We start from the raw sequence: 9704 nt of genomic DNA, 5'->3' as shown, positions 1-9704 counted from the left end.
ATCCAGGCATGGGAGACTTCCAGTGCAAAGGCATAAAAGGGGAGATGGGGTATTGTTTTTGAGATGCTAAAAGTAGAAGAGGCAGAAGAGTAGGGTATAAATATAATGGTGTGGGCCAAGAAGACCTAGTAGGTTCAAATCCTGCTTCTATCATTTACTAGTAGTTGTGTGACCATGGACAGGTCACAAGGTTTCTTAAGGTTGTGACTTTTAATTATTAAAAGGGAAGCACAATACAATGGGAAAGTACTGGTCTTGGAGATATAAAACTGGGCTGACAGGACTGACACTTATTATCTGTGTAACCAGGGACCAGTTCTCAAGCCTGTCTGAGCCTTGGCTTCCTTGCCTATGAAATAAGAATATTAATGTTGGCATTACACACCTCACAGGTCTGTAGTTAGGAAAGCACTTTATAAAACCTTAAAATGTCACAGAAATGTCAGATGGTTTTATTAAAGTGATTTTACTATTTTTAAAAAAGTGTTCTTCCTTAGGATACCTCTGTCAGTGAACTAGGGCAGCTATTCTCATTTCCCTTATGAGTAAGGCAAGGTCCAGAGAATTGGAATGATTTACCCAAGGTAATACAACAAGTTATCCCTGGTATCAGGAATGACCATAGATTTCTGGGGTTTCCTATAAAATATCACCCTCAAACTTCTTCAAATAAATGCCCAGAAGAGGCAGCTCCCATATCTTGCCCTACTACTCACCTCTTCTACAGCTTTAGTCTTCCTTCCTACTGCTAGCCCTAGCCTGAATTAGAGTTCACAGAAGCGTCTGGAGGATAAAGCTTTTGCTACTTCCAGGCCTCTCTCCCTGAGAGATTCTCTACTTTCTGACGCAAGCCCTTCCCTCCTCCCTCTTCTCACAATATGTCATTTTGTCCAGGAAGCACCTACCTTTTCCAGGTGCTCTAGGACATCCCACAATGACATGTGGTATGACGGCCTCACAACATTATACATGGCCTTAGCTTTTAAGGCAGGTAGGTGAGGCAGGTTATCCTCTGAAATACAAGTGAACAGAAGAGACATCCCAGTAACCTGTGATATGGCCTCCTTTCCCCGTGTTCCCTGATTTTCCACATGGTTATACAATATTCCCTTATTGTAGTGTCAACAGGAATATTGGGCCCATTCCTGGGACAGGCCTGTGGAATTCCAGGGAGAGTCAACTTGCATTCATAGGCGATCCCTATGTGGGGCTCTCTTAGTATTCACAAGTCCCTGGCTGGTAATAGGACTGCCTGCTGCCACTATGGAAACTATGTCCATCCCTCCTATCCCTACCTAAATGTAGCAACTGGCTGAGAAGCTGCAACTCAGTGGAGATTAGTGGATGGAGCTGGATCAAAATAAAGGAGGGCTTCAGAGTTAGGGAGGTACTAGATACCTATGATGGTGCTGAAGAATTCCCGAAGCCTGCAGAACTTGGGTATGTAATCCCCAGCTTCCGCCAGGATAGCATCATAGTCTACAAGACACCAAAACCTGTAAGTGGGCATCTCCCTAGGGCAATAATTTGCTATAGAACAAGGAAAGAGAAATCCTTAAACTTCACTGTGGCAGGTTTGAGAACAAATCTTTAGATCTGGACCCGGAAGATCCCAGTTTACCAATTCTCTTCAAACTAAAGCTTTGTGTCCTTCTTTAATCAGACTATTAGCATCCAGTAATGAATACAACCTTGGTGTATCAAACCCTGAACTGTGAGGAGAGCACTATGAAGAGAAGACAGGAGAGATGCCTTACCTGCATATCAGGAACTCAAAATCAAATGAGGAAGGCACCAGTCCCAGTCCATGGAGAGTTTACAAATCCCTGGCTGAAAAATTAAGGTTGTTGAGTTAAACAAACCTTTCCTTTCATAACTAAATGATATTTTGTTTCCCTGACCCTGGCTTTTCTCTCTGAGTCTGGAAAAAGAAAGCTACAAGTTGATAAACAAGCTTATCAGTATCTCTGTCCTGCTGTTGATGATGTTGGAAAGTGATGATGCAATCAGGTGTTAACACCATGTTGTCTATTTAGAAGCATGGATGCTTTTCTCTGATTGAATCAGAAGGGCCAATACCATTGGCTGGGCTAAAAATTGGTCCCACCCCCGGGAGGGTTTTAAATAGCTAAGCCTGACAACAATCCATTGTCAGGCATTTCTGATCAGTTCAGGTCAGGTATGCTTTGTGGAATGGAAACCCTAATAGTGGGGAGGAGGGGATACATCCTTCATCCCTGGCCCTATAAGCCATAAGGTCTAACCTGTCCAAGAGACACTCCCATCCAACAAGTAGAGAAAGTTTAGACTATAACTGAGGGAACAGAGACACACCAATCCAGTGGTTTTTAATTTAGGGCCTACGGATCCTCAAGGGATCCAATGTCAGAGGATTCATGAATTTGAATAGGAAAATATATAATATATATATAATTGGTTTCCTTTGTAATACTATTTATCTATTTATTTATTTTCTTTTTGGAGGGGAGAAGGTGGGGCAATCGGGGTTAAGTGACTTGCCCAAGGTCACATGGCTAGTTTTGTGTGTGTGTGTGTGTGTGTGTGTGTGTGTGTGTGTGTGTGTGTGTGAAATGTCTGAGGCTGGATTCAAACTCACGTCCTCCTGACTCCAGGGCCAGTGCTCTATTCATTGTGCCACCTAGCCACCCCTTATACTATATATTTAAAAACATTATCCTGAGATGGGTTCAATTCATAAAAGATTAAGAACCCCTACTACAGACACAGAGATAGAAAGAGTCACTTCCTGGAAGCTGAGCAACATCCAGGAGCATTAGCTCTGGCAGCAAAGAAGAGAGCTGTTCATGGACTCGAGAGAGAACTAATTCACCCTAACATTTGAGAGCTGAGTTGCAAAAAGAGGTCGACGCCAAGGGTCCAGAAGAAGGAAAGGACATTCCAGAGATACGGGCATCCTCAGCCACATATGTCACCTATGTGGGTGTCTTACTGCCATTCATTGTGCCCATTCTTACCGAACATGCCATCTGTATTTGGAGGAGCCTAAGTTTCAGGTTTTTGGGGGGGTCATTTCATGGGAATGTTCTATAGCTAGTGTTTTTACTATGCCATCTGTGTAATATATTTGCTGCAGTTGTATCCACTGGTTCACAGTCCATGGAAAGCATACAGATGGGGCTCGGAAGCCCACAAGGTAGCCTAGAGCCTATGTCAATAGCAACCACTTTCTAGGGGCCTAGCCCCAGAGCTCCAAAACAAGGGTAGCCCAGAGGAATGCTTCACTCATAGCAGCTATTCAGATCAACTATAAGCATCTTGAGGGCCAGGGATGTGTCATTTTTGTCTCTGTATCCTAGCATCTAGCCCAGTGCCTGGCACATTGTAGGTCCTTTATGAGTTCTTATAGATCAATCGATTCAAGTTCAGAAATCTGGGCAACAGACGCGTCATGCAACACTGTTTGTTGTTCTTCCTGTAAAGTAACAAATAGCCCATGCTATTCACTGTCTATGGCCAAGCTTCGGCACAAAATCAGATAAGGGGGGTAGAAACTTAGGAAGAACTCAACCGCACTCCCATCCTACAATGGCACCTTTAAGGCAAACAAGTTACAATGTCCTAAAGGAGTAGGAAAGGAAAGGGAGAGGATATCAGGGATCACTTACCATAGCTGGTGACAACAGTTTTGTATTTATCAAAATGTACAGCCCCATTCATGAAACCAAAGTTAGTTCCTCAGTGAAACATGTAGAGGTTAATGGAGAAACCCTTTTTGATGATAGAGGACACGTTATTCACCAATTCTATAAAAGGGTAAAAACAAAAGGAGAACCAAGGATAGAATTTGCATCAAAAAAGTAAGAAAAGTTCCCTAAGGATGTTCATCAGTTCTCTCCATTCCAGTTTACATTCTACTTACCAAGCTTTCTCTCATCATCTTCCTCAAGTGCTCAAACCTAGGAAATGGGCAGATTTGGCCAGCAACTCTTCTGCTACTTCCAAATACTATGCATCCTTCAAGGCCAAATTCAAATGTGTGGTCCCTTGTTTGTACTAAATAGTAGTTATTATAATGCAATTATTATATCTTATATTGCATTATTAATCCTTAAACACATGTCTTATCACCACTGCTACATCCTTATATATTCCTTGAGGGCAGGGACTGCTTTATTATTTTAGTGTACTAAATATATACTAGATAATACTAAATAATTATTTTAGAATATTAAATATAATAAGTTTCAGAGCTGGACACAGAGTCTTAATACAGTAATGACAAGCTTTTAATAAATATTTTTGAAATAATTAATGAATTCAAGGGTGGGTCTAAACGTATCCATATCTTGGAATAATTTGGGTAGTTTATTGAATTTGATCAATTTAATTAGGAGGGTTAATTATTGGTACAAAAAATTTTGGATCTAGAAAGGACTCCAGAGATGATCTCATCCAAAATCCTTAATTTAACACAGATTAAGAGAGCCCAGAGAGGTGAATCTCAGAATTGGAAGGATGGTTTAGAGGTCATCTTATCCAATTCATCCCAAAACAATAATGCCCTCAATAACACTCACATCTAGCTACTGCCTGAAGACTTGCAGTGATCTAGAATCCACTACATTCCAAGCCAGCCTATCCATTCCACTTTTGGCCAGCTCTGATGACACAGAAATGCCTCTTTACATGATGCCTAATCTCTCTCTCTCTCTGGAACATCTCTAAACCACACCTATTTCAGCTCCAAAGTGTCATGCATGACAGACCCTTCTTCCTCATGATAGCCCTTCAGACCCCTAAAGCCATACTTCTTTTAAAAAAAATTATTTACTTTTGATTTACAACATTAAGTTCCACAATCCTCTCAGTTTCAAATTTTTTCCTCCCTCTCCTCTCCCCTCCCCTACATGGCTACATGAAATCAAATATAGGATATATAAATACTGAAGCCATACTTCTGACTTCTCTGCTCCATGTCTTCTTCAGGCTAAACACCACCCAGTTCTTCCACTCAACCCTTTTATTTCTTGGCCTCCAGTTTCCTTCATACTGGCAGTCCTTCTCTGAACATGTTTCAACATAGTTCCCCACCCATGTGACACTCAGAACAAGATACAGTACTCCAGATATGGATCTGAGACCAGAATGGACATCCAGATTCCCCATATAGTGCATTTTTACTATGCTACATTGATGGGAGAAATAATACTTCTCCAAGAGAGAATTATTATAAGGTACTTAGCATAGTGCCTAGCATATAGTAGGTGCTTAATAAATGCTGTTTCCTCCCCCACACCCTCTTTCCTAAGGGAAGTCACTCTCTGTGAGAGCCAGGAGAACATATATTGAGGAAGATAATTGGGCTAAATAAAAAATGATAGCATTCCTTTATAAACAAAATAAAATTAACTTTCAAATCATCTACATCACTCTTCCCTTCCTTTGAATATTCCCTGAAATCATGCCAAGGGCTTACCACAGTGCTTTGTATATATAATAGGAGTTTTTAAATGCCACATGGCATAGTAAATGGAATGCTGGACTTGGGTTCAGGTAGAACCAGGTGAAAGTTCCCATTCTAACCTACATAAGCTGTGTGACCACCCCTCTAAACCTGAGTTCTTCAGCTGTAAAACGTAGATGATAATAATAACTGTGAAAAAATAATAACTGTGATATCCACTTTATAACATTGTAGAGTGCTTTTAAAATGATAAAGTGTTATACAAATATCATTATTATTGGCTGAGTTGAACTGAAATTAAATGGATAATTGAGAATTAGCTATCTGATCTACTCATATATAGATATTCACAGTTATGCTCCAGGAGACTTTCTGCCCCCTCTAACTACAAAGCTTAATTGGCAATGATACAGGTGATCCTCTTGCATCCAAGCTGTGAAATCAAGACGTAATTGCAAAGCACTCACCATCAACATCAGGGCCATCCCACACATCGAACCATCCTGTCCAAAATTCCATCACCATCGTGGGCTTATTCTTCTAGAAACAAAGTAAACCTCCCATTGTAGAAAATGAATGGTCAGAGACCAAAGTTTCAAATCAGCTAACCACACATTTATTAAGCAACAATATCTAAGTGATATTGTTTTATTCTTGTCGTTCAGAAAAATACAAAGTTTACATAAAACATGGTCCCTGCCCTAATGGAGATTATCATCAAGGAGAACAAGATACACATATAGATAACTATAATACACAATGTTACATCTAAGTTCATGAGAAAGACATAAAACAAAGTGCTATGTCCATTTACTAATTGTTAATGAAGGAGACAAAGAAAGCTTCTTTGAGTCAGGCTTTCAAAGATGACTAGTAGGCCATTGTTGGGGGTGGAGAAGGGTGAGGACCTTCTAGGCATGGAAGAGAGTAAGTAAATGCACGGAGGTCAGAGAGTGCAGGCTATATTTAGGGAACAGGACTTGTGTCAGGGGCACAAAATACACAGAAGGGATTAATGTAAGTCTAGAAAGGTAGGATAGAGTCATATTGTGAAAACCCTTGAATGCCAAGTAGTTAAGTCTGAACTTTTGTTGGCAGAACCACTGGTGATTTTTGAGCAGTGACATGACTGGATCTATGCCTAAGAAAGATTATTCCAGCAGTGGTTTATTGCATGAAGTAGAGAGTTGCAGTAGCAGTTGCAGGAAGACCTGCTGAAATATTATTGCCCTTGATCAGGCTGGTGATGATGAGTCCCTATACCAAAAACCCTGAATCCCCTAAAGGGGATCCCCAGAAACACCTCAGAGATCCTACCTTCTTCTTAACTACAGGCTGATAACAGCGGATAACTACAGAATAGAAATAACCAAAGCAGCAGCAAAGGATCAGCCAAGAGCAGACTTACCAGTTTCAAAGATTGGTCTCTACAAACCTATCTCCTGTGCCTATCTGGCAAACTGTGGCTATGTGTCTATAGGTATGGAGAAAGAAGAACCAAAAACTGATATGGAAGACTCTAACAGCTTCCTAAGGCTTTAAGGCTTAATATGGCACAGAGAGGCATTAGTTTTTGTCAGAGTTAGGCCTGTTTTAAAGAACCTGCAAATCATTCCCCTACTTCTAAAGTCAGTGCCCAAAGTTCCTTTACCTTGTTTGAATGGAGCCAAGCTTTGCCCTGCCCTGCCCTGCCTGAGCCACACAGAAGCTGTGCCCTGGTTAAGAGAATGCCTCCCATTCTTTTATTGAAGTTTGAGGCCAACATTCTAACATTAACTTTCTTTTATTTGCTGTTGAAGGGAAGGAAGAAGCAATTGTTCAATCCCCTAAAAATCTAGTGGTTTTCCTGGTATGCTTATAGACATTGCCAATATTGGCTATAGAAAACTGGGAATATTTGTGTGGTTTGGGGGGAAGCAGGCTGTTAAAGAACATTGGCAGGACACTGGGGTTCCTAAGTTAGAGGATTTGAAAAGCTAAGGGGGAGCAGATCAAATAACTATTATCAAATAACTAACTTCGACTCAAAGCAAAGAAAGCCAAACAACATACTCCTGGTAAGAGTTGGCCTAAAGTATGGTGGAACTATGGTAGGCCTTTGTTCTGGGCATCATATTTACATTAATGCTTTACTGATAACAATCCATAATTGTTGGTCCAAATGCCTCATAACAGCACATGACTCACTCTAGTCAAGTCCTTACCCAGATGCAAATTTGATATTATCTTTTTTGTGTTCATTGAAAACTTAATAATCATTAACAAATATGAACATTGCAAATACAAAGGGAAACAAGGAAGAAGATAATATGAGAAACTAAGAATATATAGGTTTTTTTAAAAAAGAAAAATATATGTTTAACAAGGTGGTTAACAAAATTTCTCTGTTTCCCTTCTATAAATTTTTTCCTCTCTGCATTTAATTTTTTAACTTTTTTTTAAACTCTTGCTTTATCTATTCCAAGAATTTTAATTGATTTGGTGTACAGGTTGTTTTTCTTTCAGGCTTTCTTTGTATATATTTTATAGCCTTTCCTTCTTTCTTGTCAATCTGAAGGATATACAGTGAAATCTCAGTGTTGTTTTAATTTACATTTCTCTTTATCATTAGTAATTTAGAACATTTTTTCATTTGTTTATTGACAGCTTGCATCTTTTCATTTGAGAATGGCTTCTTCATATTTCTCTTATTCATATATACTTTCCTTGTGCAGATGCTTTTCAATTTTATATAACAGAAACTGTCCATTTCGTGACTACCCCTTAAGTAAGAACTCTCTTCCTAGTCATAGCTATAAAAGTTATCACCATCCTTTAGCCCATAATTTTTTAATGATATAGCCTCTTATATTTAGGTCATATATAACAGAAGATATAACTGGTCTAAATTCAATTTCTTCCAGACCAATTTCCAGCTTTCCTACCAGTTTTTGTGTCAAATTAAAGTCCTTACCCCAATCTGGGATATAAAATACTATGCTACTATATTTGATTCTTTCTGAATCTTGAAAACATAAATCTTTTATGTGACTCAACTTTTCTATTTTTTCATCAGTACCAAGTTGCTGAAGATTATTCATTTATAGTATAGTTTGAGATCTGGCACTTAACTAGGCTCCCTTCATTCCTTTTTTCCCCCCATTGTTTCCCTTGAGATTCTTGACTCTTTGTTCCTCCCAGTGAATTTTTTAAATTTTTTTATGTAGTTCTATAAAATTGCCCCATCATAATTTGATTGACAAAATACCAATTCTATAAATTAATTTATATGATATCTTCATCTTCATAATATCAACAAAAGCCCAAACATGAGCAATTAAATCTCTATAATTATTTCAGTCTTCCTTTATTTTTGTGAAAAGTGCTTTGTAGTTGTATTCAAAGGCAGCTAGGTGGCACAGTGGATAGAGTGCCAGGCTTAGAGTCAGTAAGACTCCTCTTGTTGTGTTCAAATCAGATCTTAGAAACTTATTAACTGTGTTACCCTAGGCAAGACATTTAATTCTATTTGCCGCAGTTTCCGCATCTGTAAAACCAACTGGAGAAGGAAATGGCAAACCACTCCAATATCTTTGTGAAGAAAGCCCCAAAAGGGGTCACTAAGAGTCACTGAGACCTTTGGAATTGTCTTGGATCACCATATTTATCAAAGTAGCTAAATCTTTCACAGTTGACTATCATCACAATATTGCTGTTACTTTATACAATGTTATCTTACTTCTGCTAACTTCACTTTGCATCAGTTTATATGTCCTCCCAGGTTTTTCTGAAATCACACCCTTTATCACCTCTTGTAGCACAATAGTATTCCATCACAATTATACTTGTTCAGCTACTCCCCAACTGATGGGCATCCCCTCAGTTTCCAATTAGCCCTTTCCCTTTTTCTTTTATCTCTTTGGGATACAAATCTAGTAGTGGTACTGCTGTGTCAAAAGATATGCACAGTTTATAGTCCTTTAAGCCTAATTCCAAATTGTTCTCCAGAATAGCTGGAGCAGTTCACAACTCCACCAACAGCACATTAGTGTACCTATTTTTCCACACCCCATTCAGTATTTGTCATTTTCTTTTCCTGTCATGCCAGTCAAAATGATAGGCATGAGGTGCTATAAACAACCAAATGAAAAAATGCTCTAAATTATTAATAATGAGAGAAATGTAAATTAAACAACTCTGAAATTTCACCATAAATCCTTCAAGTTGGCAAGAAAAAAGGAATGACTATAAAATGTCTACAAGCAAAGCCTCAAATAAA

General features: G+C 38.9%; 1 long non-coding RNA gene across 1 annotated transcript; it reads right to left on the bottom strand.

Annotated features, from left to right (window-relative positions):
* Positions 1 to 1756: 1756 nt before the first annotated feature.
* On the bottom strand, positions 1757 to 5988 carry LOC138155077 (uncharacterized). Its single transcript, XR_011166753.1, has 3 exons — positions 5914 to 5988; positions 3648 to 3785; positions 1757 to 1830 (listed from the first exon to the last, which is right to left on the bottom strand). It is a non-coding gene; the product is annotated as an uncharacterized lncRNA (long non-coding RNA).
* Between the last annotated feature and the right edge of the window lie 3716 nt (positions 5989 to 9704).

Source organism: Petaurus breviceps, unplaced genomic scaffold (genome assembly GCF_028583685.1).
Source record: "Petaurus breviceps papuanus isolate PSGF00001 unplaced genomic scaffold, PetGlider_PUasm1.0 91133, whole genome shotgun sequence".
Lineage (NCBI taxonomy): Eukaryota > Metazoa > Chordata > Mammalia > Diprotodontia > Petauridae > Petaurus > Petaurus breviceps.
The sequence above is the reverse complement of the archived record's forward strand: the minus strand, read 5'-3'. Positions and strand labels throughout refer to the sequence as shown.